The sequence below is a fragment of the Heterocephalus glaber genome, unplaced genomic scaffold, assembly GCF_053883595.1.
Source record: "Heterocephalus glaber isolate CG9 unplaced genomic scaffold, H.glaber_assembly_v1.0 deba00001472, whole genome shotgun sequence".
Taxonomy (NCBI): Eukaryota; Metazoa; Chordata; class Mammalia; order Rodentia; family Bathyergidae; genus Heterocephalus; species Heterocephalus glaber.
Genome location: NW_028258315.1, coordinates 60,776,030 through 60,801,577, shown reverse-complemented (window position 1 = coordinate 60,801,577; position 25,548 = coordinate 60,776,030). Strand labels below are relative to the sequence as shown.

General features: G+C 37.0%; 1 pseudogene; it reads left to right on the top strand.

Moving 5' to 3' along the window:
- Positions 1-2,718: 2,718 nt before the first annotated feature.
- On the top strand, positions 2,719-4,868 carry LOC101709981 (heat shock cognate 71 kDa protein pseudogene; annotated as a pseudogene).
- Positions 4,869-25,548: the final 20,680 nt, after the last annotated feature.

Below are 25,548 nucleotides of genomic sequence, written 5' to 3'. Positions count from 1 at the left end.
AAATATGACATCTCCAGAATAATTTCTTAGATAGATTATCTATGGAAGAAAATGAGAGAGAAGGTAAATGGAAAGAAGACAAGGCTTCTTCTTAGACCATCAGAACCTGAAAAGCCTCTCAGAACACAGTGAGGTGGGGAAATTCCTAAGAACATGAAAGGCTCTGTAACCAGTCCAAATGACAAGCCATTAATTGAGGCATTTCATGGTCACTTGTGCTATAGATAAGCAATAAATCACAAGTTATGAAAATGCTGGAACTTTGTAACTGAAAATGAGAGGCACCAGACCAAATTAATAGGGTTCCAGGAAGTGGGCTAATTAAATCAACATCAATGCCCTCTAATCTACTCTGTAGTCTATTTCTCATTTTTTTTTCAGAGAGAGAGAGAAATAGGCCAGTGTTTAGTGATTTATCAGTCCTTATAGAAAATATCTATTAGCCATAATATGTAACTTTTAACCTTCTTCTATGAGAACATTTCTTTTTTTTTACAGCTTAATTGCTTGCCTTTAACAGTGTATTTCAATTTCAGCTCCCCATCAAAAGACTTATCTGGGGAAGTTAAAAAAAAATAATGAATGCTCAGGTCCCAACCCAGTACAGTTAAACTAAAATCTCTGTAACTATAGTCTTCTCAGTTGCTAATGACATGCAGCCTGGCTTGAGAAACACTGATCTGCAGCCTTCTTCATAAAAGTTGACATCATCTAGTTTTATTTCCCCTCCATATGCAGTGTCAAGGTATATTTTCTATAGAGGACCTCAGTAATCATTTCTATCCAGAAAGGAACAACTGTAGAGGCATTAAGAACGTAGATTACCTTGACTGGAATCTTCTGGCCTCCCATTCATCAGCTGATTGACCTTGATCATGTCTCTACCTTCTTGAACTTCACCTTTCTCCTCTGTAAAAGGAGAATATTTTCACTTATACAATAGCAGTATTTTAAAAATAAATCAATTAAAATAATGCTTTTTATAAACTAAGCACTACCATTTGTTTCAAGCTTTCTCCAGGGGAAAATATAGCTTCCTCCTGCAGTGTCATTTTCAGGCCCTGATTTTGCCAAAGTACCAACTGTGTGATCCTGCAAAAGTTATTTAATCACCTTAGTTATCCACAAAATGGAGATAATAAAAGTGCTTATCTTATATGGTTGTTGGAGAGATTAAGTGAAACAATTTATATCATGGGTTTAGCACAGCTTCTGGTTCACCTATAAGATCTTTTCATAATTATTACAGCTAACAGAAGAAGAATAAATACATTCTTTTTATACCTCAGTAAGATCTTTGGATGACTTTTTTCATTTCAGGTGAGAAGGAACTCTGTATTTATAGAGGTCATTGATTATTTCTCTAGCAGAGTGAAAAAATAATACAATCCACCAAGGAATTGGTGGAGCTTCAAACTGCAGACCTCAGTCATCCCTGGGAGAAAATAGATTATCATCATTAACATGTGCAGTCTCCAGCCCAGATGCAAAGCCAGAGGCATCTTAATTATAAGCAGCTTCACAAATTAATCTCCATAATTCTAATACTTTAGAAATTAACCTCTTGTCCTGAGAAGGTCAAATTAAATGTCAGTCCCAGATGGAACCTGGAGGGGCATTCAGATTAAAGATCAAAAACACAGTTGGCCACACAGCTGTACATTCTTCCTCCAAATTGTCATTGATCTTTCCAAAAGCATAGCTCTAAAGACATTCAAAAGATAAACAACAGATCTGAGGTAGAATTTTTTTCTTTCAATTTTAGGCAGAATACATCTGAAAACTCAATAAAAAATGAATTTGTGTGTGGTCTAAAGTCTCAGTTTGGATGCAGAGATAACAGGATAAAAGAACATATTTGTTGGCTTTTGCAGGTCAGTATAACAAATGAAGAGCTAGCTGATCTCTATTTATTATTTAGGGTATCAAGAAGAACATCACTTTCCAAAGTTTGTAATTGTGGGCACAAATACATTAAGCCTCTGATTAGCAGCAAAAACCTAAGGGATCTACAAAAAAAGAAAAGAAAAAAGGACAACTCAAACACATATGCATGTTCCTGTGTTTACAAGTTAGTTAACATAGCCCAGTCAAGTCTTCCAAAATGCCTATTGAGTTAGACTTATCTAATAATAGATATAAGAGCATCATTACTTCAATAACAAATGTCTATTTTGAGATGAACTTTTTAAAAATACATAAATTTTAGGTACCATTATTCAGCTATCAGGAAGAAAATGTAAATTGTGTTAATGACCATAATAGATAGAACCTGCTAGAAATAAAATTATTTATCCAGACTCCGGTTGATGGGCACTTGGGTTGTTTCCAAGCTTTCACTATTACAAACTGTCCTGCTATAAACGTGGGTGCACATATATTGCTGTGGTATGATTCTTTTAATTCTTTCAGGAAGATAACCAGGAGGGGAGTAGCTGGGTCAAATGGGACCTCTAGCCCTAGTTCTTTGAGGTATCTCCGTAGTGATTTCCACAGTGGTTGCATCAGACTGCACCCCCACCAACAATAGAGAAGGATTCCTTTCTCCCCACAACCCTGCCAACATTTGTTGTTGGTTGATTTCTTGATAGCAGCCATGCTTTCTGGGGTGAGGTGGAATTACAGATGTGGTTTTTATATAAAATGGAGATTGAACACGCTGAAAGTTTTGGAGTATGATTTCTTCACCAGTAGAACCAGGCCTACACTCAAGCAACCATGTTGAAAGGACCTGCAATTGGCGTTGATCTTGGCACCACCTCCTCCTGTGTGGGTGTCTTCCAGCATGGGAAGGTGTCGACAATTGCCAATGATCAGGGAAACAGAACCACCCCAAGTTATGTCACTTTCACTGACACCGAATGACCGATTGGAGATGCTGCAAAAAATCAAGTTGCGATTAACCCCACCAACACAGGTTTTGATGCCAAGAATCTGATTGGATGAGGATTTGATGATGCTGTAGTCCAGTCTGATATGAAGCATTGGCCCTTCATGGTGATGAATGATGCAGGCACACCCAAGGTTCAGGTTGAATACAAAGGAGAAACAAAGAGCTTCTATCCAGAAGAAGTATCTTCTATGGTGCTGACAAAGATGAAGGAAATTACCAAAGCTTATTTTGGGAAGACTGTTACCAATGCTGTGGTTACTGTGCCAGCTTACTTTAATGACTCTCAACATCAAGCAACCAAAGATGCTGGAACTATTGCTGGTCTTAATGTACTTAGAATTATCAATGAGCCAACAGCTGCTGCTATTGCTTATGGCTTAGACAAAAAGGTTGGAGCTGAAAGAAATGTGCTGATTTTTTATTTCGGAGGTGGCACTTTTGATGTGTCAATCCTTGCTATTGATGATGGAATCTTTGAGGTGAAATCTACAGCTGAAGACACCCATTTAGGTGGAGAAGACTTTGACAACTGAATGGTCAACCATTTTATTGCTGAGTTCAAGCACAAGCATAAGAAAGACATCAGTGAGAACAAGAGAGCTGTCCGCCATCTCTGTACTGCATGTGAATGAGCTAAGAGAACCCTCTCTTCCAGCACCCAAGCCAGTATTGAGATTGATTCCCTCTATGAAGTAATCAACTTCTATACCTCCATTACTCATCCTCAATTTGAAGAGTCGAATGCTGACCTGTTCCATGGCACTCTGGACCCTGTAGAGAAGGCTCTTCAAGATGCCAAACTGGAGAAGTCAAAATCCATGACATTGTCCTAGTGGGTGGTTCTACCCATATCCCTAAGATCCAGAAGCGTCTACAAGATTTCTTCAGTGGAAAAGAACTGAATAAGAGCATCAACCCTGATGAGGCTGTTGCTTATGGTGCAGCTGTTCAGACAGCCATTCTGTCTGGAGACAAGTCTGAAAATTTTCAAGATTTGCTGCTCTTGGATGTCACTCCTCTTTCCCTTGGTATTCAAACTGCTGGTGGAGTCATGACAGTTCTCATCAAATGCAATGCTACCATTCCTACCAAGTAGACACGGACCTTCACTGCCTACTCTGACAACCAGCCCGGTGTGCTTATTCAGGTATATGAAGGTGAGTGTGCCATGACTAAGGATAAAAACCTGCTTGGCAAGTTTGGACTCAAAGACATACCTCCTGCACCCCATGGTGTTCCTCAGATTGAGGTCACCTTTGAAATTGATGCCAATGGCATCCCCAATGTCTCTGCTGTTAAAAAGAGTACAGAGAAAGAGAACAAGATTACCATCACTAATGATAAGGGGCATTTGAGCAAGGAGGACATAGAGCATATGGTCCAGGAAGCAGAGAAGTACAAAGCTGAAGATGAGAAGCAGAGGGATAAGTTGTCCTCCAAGAATTCACTGGAGTCCTATGCTTTCAATATGAAAGCAAATGTTGAAGATGAGAAACTTCAGGGCAAGATCAATGGTGAAGATAAACAGAAGATTCTTGATAAATGTAATGAAATCATCAACTGGCTGGATAAGAATCATACTGCAAAGAAGGAAGAATTTGAACGTCAGCAGAAGGAGCTGGAGAAAGTCTCCAATCCCATCATTACCAAGCTGTACCAGAGTGAAGGTGGGATGCCTGGAGAAATTCCTGGGGGCTTCCTTGGTGGGGGAGCAGCACCTTCTTGTGGTGCTTCCTCAGGGTCTACCACTGAAGAGGTTGATTAAGCCAACCCTAAGTATAGATTTAGCATTGTTCCACACAATAAAACATTGAAGGACCTAAATTTGTAGCAAATTCTGTGGCAGTTGTTAAAGTTTAACTGCTACAGTAAAGTACTGGGCATTCTGAATACTTCAACATGGAACATGTGCACAGGGAAAAGATAACGTTGCACTTTATAAGCACTGTATTATAAGTGGAAATGCAATGTCTTCAATAAAATTATTTAAAATTGGCACAAAAAATAAATGAAATGGAGTACTACTCAGCCATAAAGAACGAGAAACTAGAGACATTTATAGCTAAATGAATGGATATTGAGGACATACTCTTAAGGGAAATAAATAGGACACACATATGTAAATACTGAATAGTTTCTCTGGTGTGAGAAACTAAAAGTGTAAATAATGAGTAAAATGAATAATTGACAATGGGAAATAGGAAGAAAAGATCCAAAAGGGTAGGGGAAGTAAGAAGGATAGGGGAAAGGAAAGAAGGGAAAGGAAAAATTATGAGAAAAGGAAAAAATGGAAACAAAGTCTTTGTAAATAAGGAAGGGTGGAGGGGATGAAGGGAGGACAGGAAATGGGGAAAAAATAAGAACCAAGATACATCATGTAAAGGTACAAGTACCCAATGATAAATGTAAATGTATTGTATACCTAAAATGTACCAATAAAAGAATCTAAGGGAAAAAAAAGAAATAAAATTATTTCTGGAGTCAGCATAAAAAGTCTTGTAAAAATAAACCCAAAGATAGATTTAGAGCACCACTATATACCCATGTTTTCAAACAGCTGGGCTTTTATAAACATATTCTATAAGAATTCCTATTATTTTCCTTTTAATAATAATTAGATACTCAATTAAATGGTAAAGCAAAAACAAATGGACTGTTTCTTTTAAGATATTTAGCCAAGGCCTATTGCAGAGCATGAGTTTGGAATTTTTTTCTGGAAAATTCAGTTATCAATCTCTGGTCCTCAATTCTCTTGTCTCTAAAACAGAATGATAGACTTTATTTTCACAATTTACACCTTTCCTTCCTCCTGGAAAAGTAAATATTGAAAACAGAAATGCAAGGAGAAGTGTATTATGTAATTTTCTGCCAAGTGGCTACAATTTTATTTGGAAAATTTCAATTAATTTTACAAAAATTTTTCTTACTCGGTTTTAATACCCACTTTTCACAACAGAAACTGAGGCTCGGCAAAGTTAAACCATTTGATCACTAAGATAACAGAGTTGAATTCAGGTTTTCTAAGTCATTTCTTTCCCTGAATGGGAGGAAGTACAGTAACATGGGACTTAAAGTATCACTCAGTTTCCTTATCCCAGGCCTCAAATAGATGTAATCCTATGGGATCCTCTAACCAGAAATGACATGTATACATAGCTACTACAAGCAAGTGTTCAAGAGCACATATGTAAATTTTGTAGGAAGATAGAGTAACAGAATGGATTTACAATGCCTACAAGGAACAAAAGTGTTATGAGTTGAATTTTTTTGTGTTATATATTGGAATTCTAATGCCCCAAATATCTCAAAATGTGACCTTATTCAAGACAGGATGTTTACAGAGATAATGAAATTAAAATGAGATCATAAGACTGAGCACTAATCCAATATTTCTGGTGTGCTTATACAAAGGCACAGAGACACACAGGGAGAAGGCTAGTAAAAACTGAAGTGAAGTTGTGCCTTATAAATTCTGTTGGATAACAAAATATTTGAAATGGGCAATTTGTAAAGAAAAGAGGTTATTAGGCTTACAGTCTAGAGCAGTGGTGGTGACCCTACGGCACGCATGCCACAGTGGGCTGTTTATTATCACTGAATCCTCTAAAAGGTTCACCATCACTGCTCTAGAGGTTCAAGAGCATGGCACTGGCATCTTATAGTGAAGGCCTCATGGAGGATGGCATCAAATAGTGGAAGCATGTGGAAGAGGCCAAAACACCATGGATAACTTTGTTTTGTGACAAACTCTCTTGTACTAACTAATCCATCCTTTGAGACTCAGTTTAATCCATGAAGACATAACCCAGTCTTGAGAGATATAAAATGGTCTTTGAAAAAGATATAAATTCATTCATGAGGACAGAACTCTGATGACCTATTTTCTAAAGGCCCAACTACCTTTCAACATCATTACATTGGGAATTAAATTTCAACATAAGTTTTGGTGGAGACAAACCATATCTAAACCATGTGTCACCACAACCTATGATAAGATACCATTAATACCAGAAGCTAGTAAAGAATCCTAAAACAAATCCTTCTTTAGTTTCTTCACCAGGAAGATGGCCCTATCAATACAATGATCTCAGATTTTTTGCCTCCAGAACTGTCAAATAATAGTCAAGTATGATTAAACCCACCTAGCTCAAGATACTTTATTACATCAGCTTTAGGCAATAAATACAAGTTGTAAGAATATGGTGCCATCAGGTCCATTTATTTACAATCATGTATTAGGATGTGAGCTACCTCATTCAGCTCTGAATTCTTAGCCCCATACCTTATATAAGATGCTTGATTTTTCTAAGTAATATTGGACAATCTGGGGACAGTAAAATAGGATGTTTTCTCACTGTCAATATCACATTACAAAATCAGGAACATACTTATCTTACATGTATTCTTTGAAAGAAAAGAGAAAATTTAATGTTTACACAAAGGGAAGAGGTAGCTACATGTAAGATCCCAGAAAATTAAAAAATCAATGGATATACTGAGTGAAGAAACTCTTTTACAGAGGCTCTAGGGAGTGTAGAGGAAAATTAAAGAGAAGAAGAAGAATATTATTAATGCTAATAGGATGGTTTTTGGTTGAGACAAAGGCTAATACCATGTTTGCAGTGCTGAAGGCACAAATGTAATTTACTTTGTGATTGAATGCCATCAGATGAAGTTACCCTACTCATTTTATAACAGTGTCTTACAGTGTTAGTGTACTTTTCAGTTCCACACTATTTGCATGAAGTATTTTCAGATAAATATAATATTTCAACAGTATATTCATGTACCATATCTAATAAAAACTGTAAAATGAGCACAATGTGGAGCTTAACTATCATGGAGACAGCTCTTAGTTTAAAAAGCTAAGAAATGTAGCTAACGTGAGATAACTTCATAGCTTTCTAAAACCAAACTGACATGTCTCAGTGCCAATTTTCACATCTGTTCCTACTCCATCCCATCCACCCAGAGGTCTCAAAAACAGTTCACGCTGGTGGCTTCATGGAAATGGAGGATTTTCAGATGTCACAAAAGTAGAGCTCAACCCCAAAGCATCTCGTTGAAGGCAAACTTACTTGAATCCAAAAATAATTATCATATTATTAGCATCTACTGCCCATTTATTCTGTGTTATGCAGAGTGTTCTGCTTCCATTATCTTATTAAAATACCCTGAAGGGCCAGGGATTTAGCTCAGTGGTTCCGGCACCTGCCTTGAAAGTACAAGGTCCCAAGTTCAATCCCCAGTACCAAAAAATAATAATAATAAAAATAAAATACCCTGAAGACTCATGGAATACTTATAACAATTCTAGGGTTAGAAATTATTGTTATTGCTATTTTATAAAGAAGCTAGAATTCAATGAAGTCAAGAAATTTGCCCAAGTTCATTCAGCTGCTAAGTGACAGGGACAGTATTTGAAACTACATTCTCTGGCTCATGAGTATCCTATCTGTGATGTCTATGTCTAATTTATACTATCTCACTTCCTATTGCTTAGTTCCCAACCTTCTTTAACATCATATGATTATTTGGGATATAAAGGAGAAACTAGAAGCTACCATGTCTAGTTCCAGAAGTTATATCTTCTCTCTTTTATTTAACAAATTTGTACAGGGTGAGCAATATGAACTGGCATTCAATTGTCATTAAAAATGCAAAAAATAGATATATTACCTGCTAAATACATCTACAGCCACCATACTTTCCAGACTTTTAAAGAACAGATCTAGTTGAAGGACTTAGGCCACTATGTTTATTCAGATCATTTTATTTCTACATAGGATGCAGAAAAGGAAGTTTCCCTTAAAAACAAGTGGGTTCAAAGAATAAGTACCTTAGGCACACTAGGGCAAATGAGACTTCCAGTTTCTGGATAAAACTTAAAAGTCTTGAGAAAAAGAAAATAATACCTTGTAACTGACCCAAAACTCTGTTTTAGTTTTATTTTATTTATTTAGTTAGTTTCTAAGTCAGGGTCTCACAATATATTCCAAGCTCACCTCAAACTTGATATCCTCCTGTCTTAGCTTCCAGAGCTATGAGATTACAAGTGTGCACCACCACCACTGGCTAAAAAAGCCTGTTTTAAATTATGATAGACATAATTATGACAATTATTATAATGTAATCCCAAAGGCCAAATAAACAATAAAAGCCCAATAAAACAAGGGCAAATGGGATTCAACTCTACAAGGTAAAACTTAAAATCTAATATGACAATTGTTATATGAAAAGGAATCACTGTTTACAATGCAGCTAGTATGTGCCAGAAATGTTATATAAAATCTCACTTAGTCACTGGTCCTATTCTATAGATAAGAAAATGGATGCTCTAAGAGCCAAAGTAAACTGACCAAAGCAGCTATTAAGTGGCAGGGCTGAGATATGGATGTAGTTTCAATTCTAAAAGGGGTTTCTTTTCCATCAAATTGATTTCAAATCAGCACACATCTTTAATCTTATCCCAACTCTAACGCATAGACCGTATGCAAGGTTACAAAGTAAAGAATGAAGCTCACACTGGCAGGCTTGTTCTCAGAGAGGAAATGGGACAAAAGAAAGGCTTCATTCTCCAAGAAGGGAAGGTCCTTTCTACTAACTTGAGGCCTACTCTGTAAAATACTCCACAGTTTGGAAGAACTTTTCTAATTTGATGCAATAATCAGAGTGATAGGTTAGCATGTTCATATGTTATTAATAGCATTCCATTAAGTATAGAAAAAAATCAGAAATAGTAAAATCCTCCTTCCAAAGTTAGTTTGGAGATGTGCAGAAATTTTCCTATAATCCTACTTTCATTTTCTGATGTCTAAGATTGTCTGAAGCATTAAGACAGATATGTTTAAAATTTAAGAGTTGGGTAGGGGTATAGTACATGCTTTCTTAGGCACCTAGGTATCTTAGCTTTCTTCCTGCTCTACAAATTTGCCTAGATTTTATCCCATTTTCTTTCTTTCCATTAGCCCCCCAAAATTCAAATTTATGAATGTATAAGATCAAGACTATTTAAGAATGAAATTGTGTTATTTTCCTTCTTCACCACATTGTAACTTGTGTATTTTATGGTGATTACATTAAATTCATAGCATGATGGAGGCAGCATGCAAACAGACTTGGCTCTTATTTTTAATAAGTGATAATACATTTATTTCATCATTGCCAGACTCCCCTTCTATAAACATCTGGCTTCCAAGATTATATCCCTGGAAGTTAATGATCTGTCACTGGGCTTGGCTTTGTCCTAATGAAGTACTTACTCAGAGTGACTAAAGTCAGGTGTGAGAAACTTGCTTCTCCACTGGATGATAAAGCCCTTTCCTCAATCTTTGCACAGATTTAATTAGGTTAAAGAAAAAAAAATTAATTACTGCTACACAAATTATTTTGCATTTTTCAACAAGTTAACAGGGGTTTATGTTGATATTTGAAAGCATTCTTGCACAGAAATCATAATAAACAGAAGAGATATCAATATTTCAAGTACATTTATAACTTCTTTGCTTTGTGAAAAGCCAACTGTGTGATTCATAAAGTGAAAGTCTTTATTGAGCAATTCAAGATTCATAGGGCTAAATGCCATGAAAAAAATTCAAAAAGAAAGGTTTAATGGAAAGGAACTAAAAGCAAAAGGGAGAAGCTTACATTAATGGGAGTCGTGAGGGAAGTCCACCCAAGGAAATGACATTCAAGTTGAAATCCACATCCCCCAAGGAATCAGAAAGAGGTACAGAGAAAAACAGTGTAGGCAGAAGAAACACACTGTACAAATATCCGGAAGCAGAAAAGGTGTGTCATATTAGGAAGGGTTCCTCAACTTTGACACTAGCATCATTTGGGGCTATATATTGTAATTCATTGTCTCTAAGCATTGTCCTGAACATTGTCCTGTGGATTGTGACATATTTAATGCCATACTTAGCTTTTCCCAATAAATGCCAATAGCATCCACCCTCTGCAGCTGTGACAACCAAAATGTCTCCATCCTCTCACTGAAAAAAGATGGCTGATGTAGCAGTAAAGGAAAAGATAGATGATGTAGGCCACATGGCTGAAAGACAATAAGCAAGGAGAACTAAATCTACAGCAATAAATAATATTAAGCTAGAGCTAATGCTTCCCCGTTACCACTACTGCAGGTCTCATGATCTCAGAGATCCTTGCTCTTGGATATACTGCAGGGTTCCATGTCAAATTCACACTGTGTAACTTATAGTCTGACAAAATAAGAAACATATCTGTCTCAAAGAACTAGGGAACACCTGGGGTCTCTAGTGCCCTGCTGCCTGTGTTCCCATTTTAGTCTCCTTATCTGTCCATTATACCCCCTGCACTGAGTCTTATAACTGGGCTTAAGAGAATCTGTCTTCAGGGCTCTGTCTTCCTGTTTCTTTCAGCCAATAACTGTCTTGATTGTATTGGAGAAGAAGGAAAACATCTCAGAAACCAAGAGAGGTTACTGATTCAAGATTTTAGAGAAAATAGTGTCATGAAAATGAAGATGATAGAAGTTACCATCTCATGGTTACAGTTAAGTCACAAAAAAGTAAGAATTCCAGAAATTAATTAATTTATATATATATATATATATATATAAAATCTTCCTAATACATTTTGCTTTTTTATATTGAATATCTGTTTAGTCACCAGATTAGTTTGTGGAAAAAATGAATTGTAACAGCATGCCTCTAAATAAGCCATTAAAAATCATAGACAAATTGGTGGGAAAGAGGTAGAGAAGCATGCTGTATTAAAGCAACCATGGATTATCTACAGAAATTTAACAGTTCTCCAGGATAAATTAACAATATATAATTACCAGAATTCAAGAGCAGAGGAGGACTAAGTTCATCTTTCAGTAAACCTAGATGATGATCCATAAAGCCTGTTACCATAGGAACTATTTTCAATCTTTTCTTTGAGGTTTGACTTAAATGAATACATCTTTTTAAAAAGGGTCTATAAATGGTTCTGTTTGAGCATATTTACTTACTTCCATGTTATAACTCCCCAAAGTCAAAATGTTATAAGAAATTTTATAAAGGAGACTAATGCAATTTATTCATCCTAAGTAGAAACAACCTGGCTGTCATATTATTATGTTTAATATAATGCTTATATTGACTATATTTCATAAAGTTCTAAGCATTCTTCTCATGGAATGCATTATATATTCTAACAATCCTATAATGTAGGTACTATTACTATCTCCTCTTTAAAGGAAAGAAACATAGATATAGAGAGATCAATTGACTTGAACAAGTAATGTAGCCAATATGTGAAACTAGGCAAAGTCTTTGAGATGACTGCTCTTCAGATTGCTTCTCAATATAATTCAAAAGAAGAAAATATGAGGGTTGTTTGTTTACTTTTATGTATTCATTTGGATAGAAATAAGACTCATAACTCTTAAAATTCAAGGTCAGAGAAAATAGGAATTTTGGGTACACAACAGAAAAAAAACCTATTTGAACTCAAAGATACAATACCGGATCATTTCCATGTACAGAGATCCTAATCTTTAAAAATTTAAGACAAAAATAGGTTATTAATCACCAATGCATAATTTCTCATCAGAATTGGTAGTAAAGGAAGAGTTAACTTCATAGAAGACTTTCTGTTAATTTTTTGCAACATTATAATTTCATCTAATGAAATCTGGCACCAAATACATGCGACTTCAAAGTTCCAAAAGCCCCGTCTATACCCTGATTCCTTGATCACTTCACTCTCAATTTGGAGCCCTACTTGTATCTTTTTATTTTTTTAAATTATCTGAAACACCATAATGTGATGATGCACTCTACAGTTAGCCACCTGGGTAATACAATTTCAGGTTTGGAAGGCATCAAATATCAAAATACATAATTCCATCACACACAAACATATTTCCTAATAAAACAAATCATTAAAGGCTTATTATTCATGAGCCTGATGTCATAGTCAATGTTAAAAGAAAGAATATTCTTTGGATAGAATCAAAGTCAAAATGGCATATAAAATTGGAAGATGGCAAAGCTACACATACATTATATTTGTGAGGAGTTAATTTTAAATAATTAGCAGCTTTTATGAGCTCCCTAATCATCAATCCATTTTAATATTTATAGATTATAACAGAGTAAAAATCTGTTTTGTTTTTATCCCAACATCTAGCTGGACCAATCATTTTGCAATTGCTGGACTTATATAAATAAATGACTTTTTAATAATATAATAATGCTTTGGCCAGAATAGGAATGGCTGAAGATAATTAGGTGATATATCTGTTTCTGATATAATAAGGGAGAAAAATTGATAAGCATAGAGTTGAAGAAAGCTATGATCTTTACATAAACTAAGATGGATCAGGCAGGACTCCAAACCCCAGAAGTAGTTTAAGACCAGCTCCACTATCCAGTCAACAAATATTCATCAACTCATTCCTTTGTTCCAGGAACATGCTCCATGTTTCCTTATCTCACTTAATGTTTACAGTAGTCAGGTGAAACAAACTCATCAGGCTTTTTTACTTTTAAACAGATTAGGAACCTAAAGCTCAGAAAAATTATGTTTATTTGCCAGTTATTTTCTGAAGATACAAGCTTCAGAAAAGCCACATACGAAAATCACACATAGACCTTCATGTAGAAACTCAGTAAATGGTATCTTTGGGGATGTACATGATAATAATGTGACTATCTCAGTATTCCTGCACACCACAGAGATCTCAATAACTGCTGATTCAATGAGCCAAATAAGTCAATTATAATACAAATGAATTCATCTTAGGCACATGATAGAATTCAGGGAGACATGTGGAATAGAGATGCAACAACAGCATTTCTAATCTAACCCCATGGAAGTTATGAAGCCAGGCAAAGCTGCTTGCCAACCACAAGTCAGTATATGATACATCTTAGTTAAGTCATGTTAATCTTAAAATCACCAATAGATCCCCACCATCTCAAGATCTCACCCTCCCTTGCCATGTCAAATCTCCCTGTTATCTGCTCTCATAGGATATGAACCTCTCCAACATACAGTTTGCCACAAGTTCCTTTTTGATTGTAAGACCATGTAGCTGACATCTCTGCTAGCAGACTGTACATTGCCCTCCTGGAGGCAGGGGCTATGTTGGATTTGGGGCATTTTGTGTCCATGTTGCCTAAATAGATGAAGTGGGCACATCATAAATACTTATTAAATGGGAAAAACTACAACAGTTCCTATGATGGCAGCCAGCAAGCAGAAAGCCATTTCTAGCCCCCAAGATGCTCTTTAAAAGCTCTCTTGTCTGCACAGAAACAAAATTGATGAGATTTCCCCATCTTGTTGAGAACACCATACGCTCTTGAATCAGCATAGCATGACAGCTCTATCTCATTTCTCCTTTCACTTTGAGCCTAATTTCTTAGATGAGCAAATGTTATGGTGGCAGGAAAGGCAAGTTAGGTGGCCCACGTTTACTAGAAAAGATCATAAGAAATGTAATAAAAGCTTTAGCTTCCACGTGCTTATCATCTGCTACTGATTTGGAGCAGTTTCTAGGAGAATCTCAGCCAGACTGAGAATCATGGAGGAGATCAACCACATACACTGTCATCGGCACACAGTGGGCAGGTGCACTTAAATTTCAGCCTCTTCCTAGCTGGAAGTAAAATGGATCTGATCAAGGTATTGGAATGAAAAGTATTTCTGTAGTAAAGCTGCTTGCAACCGCCCTGAATGGAAGAAATTGTTGTATTGCCAATTCTATCACCTGCTTGCTACCATTAAACAGAGCTGGCTCAAACTCCCAGATACTACTTTCAATTTGTATTTTAACACAAGAAGCCTATTTTCCCCAAGAACCATGATATTAAACTCCTAAATGTAAGCTATTTTGCTTCTTCATACCAGGTGTTCTTTCTTATTCTCAGGTGTCCTCTTTAGCCAAGCATCAAGGAATACTGTATAGAAAAGTAAAAATGAGCTGTAGGAGAAGCTTAATGCAGTGATTTAATTTGTCACAGAACTTTGCATTTTCAAGAGTTTTATGATTTATTTCCATACTTGACAAAACTTTGACACATTCTGCATCCTCGGCCAAACATAGGCCCTGTTTCTCACATTCTATAAACCTGCTCTACAGTATTTTGTGGCCACTGTAACAACTGCCACGTTGCATTGAAGGTTTTCTTACCCATGGCTAATCTTCTGTGAGCTCCTGAAAAGATCCTTGAAAGGTATCATACATTTTTTTCCAGGCCTTGGATGGTTCTTGATTGCACAGAACCAGATCTGGCTTTGGGTCTCAGATTTGATCCTGAGTGCCATTTATTCAGAGGTTCATAAATTCTTTCTATGAAGAGTAATACCATAAATACTTCAGTTTGATGAGTTGTAAGGCTTCTGTAACAACTATTGAGCTCTGCTATTGTTGCACAAAAGTAGCCAATGATTACATATAAATGAATAAGTATAAATTTGAACTTCGGATAATTCTCATGCATTATAAAATGTTACTCTTTCAGATTCTTTTCCCAACCATTGAAAAATAAGGAACCATTCTTAGATTTTGAGCCATGCAAAACCAGGTGATAGACCACATCTGGCCCCTGGCCTATAGTCCACTGACTCCAATACCTATTAACTGTGAGCTTGGATGTAGAATTATGCCTCCATGTAACTTAGGGTTTTTTTTCTATAAAGCAAAAGCAGCCTTCTGATAGTAATTTGGAAAAATTATTTTTGTTAATTCATCACAAGCATTTAGAATCTATCCTGGCAGAAGATAAGTACTCAATCAGTGTTGTTATAGTCTTAATAAGTGATTCCTAAAATATATTTTAGTTCACAGCATGCTATTTCTTCTTATTCAGTCAATCAAGTACTAAATGGTTGATTAACACTGGGGTTTTTTTCACCACTGCTTTTATAGTACACTATCCTTAGTATTAAATTGAACCCTTTTTATTGGTTTTCCTGCTTTTATTTCCCCATTTTTATTCATTCTGTCCACATTGACCATCAGAATAATCAACTTAAAATACAGTTATAACCATGTTATCCCTTTATCATAATCTCCCTTCGTTCTTCACCAGAAATGAGCTCTGTGGATCATTAATTCCAAAACATATAAAAATGGGTTTGTTTTCTTTTTGAAATAGTTTCATGGTTAAATAAGGGTAGACAAAAAAAAATGGATAAAACAAGATTAAACAAGTTATTTTTTTCATGTAATACTTATAAGAGATTTTAATGAGCTAATCACTTTATGAATCTTAAAGAAGACAAAGGAGATAAGTTCCCAAATATAAGTGATCATGTTATCTTGTTCTCAGTGTTTGTCTCAGAGGACTCCTATTCAAAGGGGCATTCTTTGAAAAACTGTATTTCATCCAGATGACTTAGCTTGGTATGTATGGTGCTCCACAGTCCAGCTTCATACCTTCAGACTAGCACACCAGCCATGCCTAACTGGTTACAATTGTTCATATGGCTATTTTTCCTTTGGATTCTTGCTGTGATTGCTTCATCTTTTATCTGAAATGCTTATTCTTTTCTTATCTGTCTTCTTTATTATCCTTTTATAAATATTCCTATGCACTCTGGGCAAGGACAAGTTCCTCTAGAGACTTATTCATACTTTGATCATTTACTTAACACATTGATTTGAAAAAATATTTATATATATGTAAATATATATGAATATATATGTATGATTTTTCTGTCAAACAATGGCTGAGAGAACAGAGATTATATTCTATTTAAAAAAATAAAAAGCTTTAAAATAAACAGTCTTTCCTTCTAAATCTGATTTTTATGCCTCACAGTCACCCTATGATAAAAACAGCATATGTACTCTTACTTCTATTTTATGATTAAGGACAACCAGATTCAGCAAGTCATGTGCGTTATCCTCAAGTCAAAAGCTAAGTAAGTCAAAAATTAAAAATTGAACAAGCTGCTACAACAGCTTCAGAGTCATAGCTAGGGTTTTTTCCATCACATCCCTTAGCCTCACCTAACAAAACATTGGCCTCCTAATGCTGCAGCTATAACTCACCTCTAACCACTGCCTTTGAAATGAGCATCAATTAAAGACCTGGATCCAGAGACCCCAGTGTGTTGAATGAGCTGAGCCAGGTGGATTCAGATACTCCCAACTGGCTCATCCATCCAACCAAGGCTTAGAAATCTACTGCTGAAGCCCAATCACAAATTTCCACAGGAGCTCAAAGAGAAATCCTGCCAATTATGGGCTCAGGCCCACTTTTTCTCTTCTTAGTGAACCTCTTATATATTTCCATTTTTTCCCTCAGGCTCTAGCATTCAATCTTCCTTTCCGTCTTTCTTTTCCCGGGCTACACCTTCAACTCTACCCCATGATACAGTATTTTCAGCCCCTCCTCTTATTGCTTCCTCCAAAAGCAGACGGTCTTATAACATGCGGATAGAAAACAATCGATAACAAAAATGAACCATGAGCAAGTGATTGTGATGAAGGTTTCAGTTAAATTAGAAAAAAAATTCTCAGCTTTTCGCTTAGCATTCAGTATCTAGGATAGATGCTTCAGGATGAAATATTGTATGACCTCCTGTCATTCTGAAATAAACTGTTTATATAGCCTTCTTTCTCCTCATTTATGAATAGGACCATTATGACCACCTTTGTTCTCCTAGCATCTTCCAAAAGGCTTTTGTCCCTGTTTTCCCAGTTAATAACCAAGATTCATATTGTTCCAGATATTTATACCTACTAATATTGAAAGAGAGGGGAGACAAATCTCAAGAGCTTTCACCCCTGCAATGTTTTCAGATTAAGATCAGCTACCTAGGAAGAAAGAAAGCATATATAGATGGAATTCTAAAGAGAGTTCAAGGACAAGACTATTTATGGAAGTAGGGACAGGGCTATGGAAATGACAAAGGAAAGATGAATTATCCCAGTACTAGCAATGGTAGGAATCCAGAATATCATAACCACTTCTCTAGGTTGTAGGGACAAGAAAGAGGAATGTCACTGGTTCTCAAGAAGAAGGATGCCCATCCAGGATACAGCTAGACAAACTGAAGTCCATTCTGACCTGAACCTTGGGTACAAAAGTTGAAGAAGACAAGAAATACTATAGCTCCTTTCCTTCTAACCTCCAGGCTCTTACTGATATCTCCCATTGCTCAAACCGACAGGGAAGTCAGAGATTAAAGAAGCACAGATGATGCAATCCATAGGAGTCAGAGTCCTGAGTCACAAGACAAGGAAAAGAGGAGGTTGTGGTGAGAAGGGAGAAAACAAATTAAAGATCAAACAAGGTAAGTCACAAGTTACCATGATTCACACAAAAAACTGCAAGAACCTCCTTGGTTCTGTACCAAAATAGTTTTACTGCAACGTTTTTAAAGATACCTGTTTATCATGTCTGTTGTTTCCTCTCTCTGGTCATTTTGTGATGACAGCATTTTCACTATTACAAAGGACATCTATTTTGTTGTTGTTGTTGTTGATGATGATGATGATGTTGTTGTTCCCCTCCCAGAATAATGTCCCTTTTCAGTTCATAGCACCTCAGTTTTCCTTTAAGGAAGAATTCTCTCAGCTGATCCTCCATCTCCAGGATGTTCAGAAGCAGAAATGTGACTGACCCTGGCCTTGCCAGTCAACAGTTTTCACAATCTGGGTTATAGTGATGAAGTCAACAATGGGTCTACAACTTAATTGACCCAAGGAACTGTTATGTTGAATCTTAATACCCCATTGTGGCGGTGGGACCTTTTGGCAATTAAATCATGAGAGCGGAGACTTGGATTAATGCCATATAAAAGGGCAGGAGTGAAGTACCTTATGGCCCCTTTTGTCCTCCCTCTTTCACCATGTGAAAACACAGCATTTGTCCCCTATGTAGGAGACAGTGACAAGATATCACCTTAGAAGATTCATCAGTCTTTCACCAGCCACCTGATTTTCCAGTGTTTTGATTCAGGATGTTTCAGCTTCCAGAACTATGAGAAATCAATTTCTGTTCTTTATAAATTATCCATTTTTAGTTATTTTGTTATAGCAGCACAAACTAAGATAGAAATCTTACTCAAAGACTTTTGCTAGAAAAGTTAGGAAAAGGAAAGAATTCTTAAATTTTTTGTCGTACACCAAAATGTATATCTAGAATTCTCAGAAACCATTTTTTCTTCTTATGGAGAAGGATACACTGAGATGAAAACAAGCTCAGAGGAAGGAAAAACTGAATATGGAGATAGGGAGTAGAAAGAGATACACAGACAGACATGGAGAAAGACACTGACCAACTCTAGACTAACGGAATTGTTTGTGCCCCTGTAGCTGTATATGAAATAATGTTCTGGAATTTTCCTGAGTGGAATTCACTAGATTCTTCATTCAGGCTTTAGCAGTCTAAATTGAAACTTGATTACATAAAACTAAAACTTTTAGACTAATACAGGTAGTGTATAACAAGGGCCCTTACAATAGAATATGATAGTACAATAAAATTCTGGAATGAAGACTATCTTCAAAACTATCTAAACCTTAGCCAACCATATTCAGTAACCTTGAAGTTTGATTTAAGATATCTATTGCTGATAATGACATAGGATCATGGACAATAAGGTCTCCTGTATTATAGCCAGCCAGGAGGTCTCTGTGCTCTCTTAAATTACCACAGAGTTCAAAGGAACTGACCAGTATTCTACCCAGTGGTCTCTAGAGATGCAAACCTAGTGGAATATACAGGTTAAGCATACCCAAACCCAAAACCCAAAATTCAAAATGCTCCAAAATCTGACACTTTTGGATAGCTGACATGATGCAACAAGTGGAAAATTTCATACATGACCTCATAGGATAAGTCACAGTCAAAACTCAGGCATACTAAGAATATTGTTTAAAATCACTTTTAGGTTATATGGATAAAGTGTATGTGAAACATAACTGAATTTTGTGTTCACACTTAGGTGTTATCCTGAGATATATTGTTATGCATATGCAAATATTCAAAAATCTGAAACTGTCCCAAATACATCCAGTTTCAAGAATTTCAAATAAGCAATACTCAATCTGAATACCAAAATATATAAAAGAAAATTAATTAGGGAAATTAGCTAGGTGATTATGGACAGAGAAGTCCCATAGTGGGACCTATGAGAAACAGCTAGAGAAATAGCAAAGCAAATAACCTGGCTTAGTCCAAGTTCAAAAGCCTCAGAATCAGAGAAGCCAAAGATAGAACTCTGAGTAAGAAACTGCTAGTGGAACTCCTGGAATCCAAAGGCTGGAGAACCTAAAGTTCTGCTGCCTGAGGACAGGAGAAGAAGGATGAACCTGTTCTGGAGCAAAGAGGCAAGAACTTGTCCTTTCTCTGCTACTCTGTTCCATCTGGGCCCCTAGCTGAATGTGCCTGTCCATATTAAAGGTAGATCTTCCTTACTCAGTACCTGAATTTACACACAGATCTCACTGGAAACATCTCACAGACACACCTGGGGCTGCTCAAGCATTCTAACTAAATGCCAAATCATGTGGGTTCCCTTTTCAGTAGGAGAAGGATAGGTTCAATACATACACTGAAAATAATTAAGGTGTTACAGCTAACTGAGCATGCCATAATTCCAGTCATTTGACACCCCAAATCACCCGTCATTTGAACAAAACCCAAGACAAAAATCCCAGTGTCTTAGTAAACTGTTCTGGACATCATCCCTTTTATATTCTTTTAGTACTCCTGATCAACACCTAAAGATGGAACACAAAGTGGTTCCTCATTTCTCAATCTCCTTTGGCCATGGAGCTCTCCTTTCTTCAGCATTAAAAAAAAAAAATGGATATACAAAACCATCCTTCCCTTGGAAACACTGTTTCCCAGCTTAGTGAGCCTCTAGTCACCTCAATGTAAGCAATACTTTTGTCAGAATAGTGACAAAATTTGAGCTTGTGGAAGCATCCTTCCAGCTCTGTAAAGGAGTCACATTTCAAGATGTATGGAATACTTAACACTGTTCATTGTAAGTATACAAAGAAATTCATGTACAAAGAAATCACCTCTACTCTTACACTGTGAGCTAATGAGGCACAATTCTTAATTATAAGGAGAAAACTGTGTATATAACATGCTAGCTCCACAGGACAGTGAAAAATTGTCTATGGTCAAATAAGTTGGTAAAATTTTTAGTTGGCCAGGCATGGTGGCATGCACCTATAATCTCAGCACTTGGGAGCCTAAGGCAGGAGAATTCCCATGAGTTCAAGGCCAGCCTGAACTACCTGTCCTAAAAAATACGGTTAAACAGAGACAGCAAATATATATAATGCAGTACTTGTTGAGATTTCTTTTTTTTTTTTTTTTTTTTTGGTACCGGAGATTGAACTCAGGACCTTGCACTTGCAAGGCAGGCAACAGAACCACTGAGCTAAATCCCCAGCCCCTTATTGAGATTTCTAATACAGTCATATCCAACTTGACCCTAAAAGAGAACACATATCTATCTTGGATTGCTACTACAAAATTCCAAAAACTAGATGGGTTATAAATAAGAGAAATTTATTTCTCACCATACAAGAGGCTGCGTGGTCCAAGGACAAGGGAATTACAGACTCCAAGTCTCATGAAGATCTGCTTTTTGGTTTATAGTTGGCACCTTCTCACTGTCTACACATGGAAGAATATGCAAAGGGTCTCTCTTCATCCTCTTTTATAAGGGCTTTAATCCTAATCACTTCCCAAAGGTCCCCCTGCTTAATTCCATCACCTTGTGGGTTAGGATTTCCACAGATGAATTTTTGAATATCACAAGTGGAAATGAGGGCCACTCTCCAGGCCCACAGACCCTCTGAGTCAGGCCACCCTGGGGCTTGGAGAAGCCAAAGGGAGTAGACATGTCTCTGCCATAGACAAAGGAGAGCTCACCCATGCAATAAGGTGAAAGCTGGTGGGGGCCACCCACAGTGTAGGATCTTCAATCCAGCCAACAAGCTGTGAGAACACAAGGAACCCACAGGCAGCACTATAATCCACAGGAGCGATACCTGTACACCCAGGGAAGCAAATGGGGCTTTCTAGAAGGGCAGAGTAGCAGTCACAGACAGTTGTGGAGCTCTAGCACAGCTTTGGGAAGACCAATACCTGGAGAGAAGTCCACCAGCATGGATTCAGAAGACCGAACCTAAGAGCAGCCAGAGAGTCAGTCTTTTATGATGTAGGGAGTTTGGTACAGACATGTGCTAATCTTACCGTGATATATAAGCATGCTAATCCTATGGTGGTAAAAAATGTTTTTCTTTATAGTAAAGCATATTTTTTTAAAAAAACATAGTTTTCATAAGTTTCTCAAGAGGGATTCACACAGAATGTATGGTTATAGCACCTTATGTTTATCACACGGGTCACAAGCTAGTTTCAATCCAGAAAATAAGTTTGAAATCAGACAGAAGCATAAGATGGTTTCTGTCCTGCTCACATCAGATGGACACAAACATTCTAAACATCATACACATATGAATACATCATATACAGTATTTAAAAATGCCTTTAACTATGGGTTTTTTTTAATTTGCTTGCTTGTTGGAAATGGACAGAGCATCTCAGCTCAGTTCAACATATTGAACAAAAGACCTTGTATAAAATATATGTGATCATTCTCCAAATATCCATATCAGTAAACCTCTGAATAGACAAAAATAGAGAGCTTCAGTAGTCTCATTTGCACAATACTGTTCTATCTGAATTCCAGCCTATGCAAGCTTCACTTTCCTCCCTTTGGTTGGACTTCCAGGAAGACAACCATCAGTGTTGATCATGCTGGTGACAGCTGTTAGCTGTCCAGGAAACAGCTGCCATCATCCAAGTCCTCTCTGACCACAGCAGTCGAGGTTGCCCGATCTTTCACTTAAAGGGAATCATAAAATCTGATCTTTCATAGGGAGATTATCAGCCTCAAATGCTCATAAACAAGCTCCTAGAATAACAGCAAAACAGATGGAAGTATCTCTTCTTCCAGGTAGATTTTTATTACTGTTATGGCATAATTTGGTCTCATTCCATATCATTATATTTGATAACCATCATAAATAAAAAATCACTGCTATTTGATGTCACTATAAAAGTCATTCCCTAAACTTAGTCCTAACAGGCCAAATAAACAAACTTGTCTCATGAAGCTTCCCTTTCTGCACATAAATAACCTACCTGATCATTCTTGCCCAAAATACAAAGCTAAGGACTCCAACAGGTGCTCAGCTTGTCTCATAGCCCAAGAGAAACATAATCTATCTTCCTTGTCCCTTTTTAAGAAAAGAACACAGTTTTCTTTATCCTATATTCAAATCTGATATTCTGAAGTTCAGAAGATTGAAATATTTATAGCATGTCTGACCAGAATCTTGAGAGGAATTTTTCTTTATCCTTAGGTTTTGATTTTTTTTTCAGAGTCACGTAATAACTGAGTTGGTTCAAGTCCAATGTTATAAAGCTTACAGTGCAAGACTCAACATTCAGTCCTTCTGTGGCCCTGTTAACAAAATCCTGAAGAAAAGTTCTATTCTTCAGTGTGGAATATATTTCCTCCCTACCCCAACTGAAAAGGGAAACCCACTGTAACAAGAATAACTCATGTCCATTAGGGGAATATTTAATAAATGTTTGCATATGGTCAGAATTAATGTCTATTATTTCTTAATGCTAATAATATATATAAAGTTATTATGCACACATTAAATGCCCAACAAATGTCCATTTCTTTCTTGTGAATTTTTTTTCTTACAGAATGTCAGGCTGAAATAAGTGAAAACCAGTGTATCCCATCAGGGTCCAAACTTGCACTTAAACAATCAAATTTCAAACTTCATTTTCCCTTAAAAAAACTTGAAACAAGTTGTCATGAGGATTTTGTCTTCTTTTTCAAAATGTACAAGCTAGAAACTGGAGACTAGCTAAAAGTACAGGCTGTGATGTGAGTTAGATCTGGATTTAAATCCTAGTGTTATTACTTGCTATCTGGGTGAATGGGGGGAAGCTATAAATCTCCTGGGCATCAATTTCTTCCTCTCTAAAATGTGGATAATATTTGAAACTCCTTCAATGAATTACAATGAAATTAAGTGAGAGTGAAACTAACAGGAGGCCACCACAATGGTTAAGACAGTTCTTGACACAGGTAAGTATATAATAAATCAGAAAAAGGGCCAGGAATTTAGCCCAGTGTTTCCACCGCCTGCCTTGCAAGCGCAAGGTCCTGAGTTCAATCCCCAGTACCAAAAAAATCAGAAAGAAATACTTTTTTCCAAAGGGAGCCAGAATCTCTTGATTCCAAACTCTGGACCTGCTATTTTCTTGCTGCGTCATATCAGGCAAATTATTTAAATATCTATGCTTCGGTTTCCTCATCTACAAAAATGAGAAAATGTCTATCATGTACAATTATTGAGGAGAATAATTAATTTATGCAGAAGGCTTAGAATAGTGCTCAGAACCTAACATATGCTGTTTAAGTGCTACATAATATTCCCCAACCTTGCTGCCCTTAGCTGTTCCCTCTATCAAGGAATTCAAAGTCAGCTGTTCTAGTGTGTGCTGGTGATTTAGTGGTGAATACAGCTACCTTTCAAATTTGATGCCCTAAACACCCTGTTTTCTTGATAATTTAAGGACACATTAGGCAATTGACAAAATTAAACAAATTTAATGGGTAAAACATGTCTTTGAGTCACTAAAAGTGGAAAGACTTTGAGACTCTGAAAATGTTGGTTGTAGTCTATGCGACTGATTATCTTCATGGCAGGCTGATTCACCTGGGAAAAAGTAATTATATGTAATAGGCACTGAGGCTCTCATCAAGATTTCTTCCCCAGACACGCTGACTCAGCCCGTGCCCTGGCAACAATCCACTGGACACCCACCCCCCACCCCCCGCTCCTCTGTACAGCCACCTGGTTCCACATTACAAAGATGCAGAGGACACTGAGCCACCAGACCACGGTACTGAGTCCCACCACTCCCAGCCCAGAGGGCAGAGAAGCTCAGCCGGTCTCAGCACCCGGAAGGAAGCTCCCCACCTCCATCCCAGGCTCCTAGGGCAGAGAAGCTCAGCTGGTCCCAGAACCCAGAAGGAAGCTCCCCTGCTGCCATCCCAGGTTCCTAGGGCAGAGAAGGTAAGCCAGTCCCAGCACCAAGAAGGAAGCTTCCTAGGGAAGGTAAGCTGCATGGGTGCCAGAAGCACACCCCCCAATGGAAATGCGAAAACACATAAGCAAGCCTCAAAAACAGAGTTCCAGATCACCTACAGCAACCCCAAAGGGAAACGAGATGGAACAATCTGATACTCAACCACCTGGACTCTCTGAACTGGCAACAAAAGAGGATCTGGGAAAAATGAAATCAGAAATAATTACTCAGATAACAACAAAGATTTTGCTCATGGTGCAAGATATTATTAATAAATCTGGAGAGGACACAGATAAAAAAATAGAGGATCTGAAGAACATGATGGAATCCCAACATAGGAAACAAATGGAATCCATAAAACAGATACAAACAGATTTCCAGGAGATTAAAAACTCCATCAAAAGTCTCCTCCAATGTGAGGATAGAATTTCACATACAGAAGATAAGATTGCAATTAGTGACCAGGAAGAGAAAAATTGCTTCAAAATTATAAGGGAACATGAGAAATCAATCCAGCAG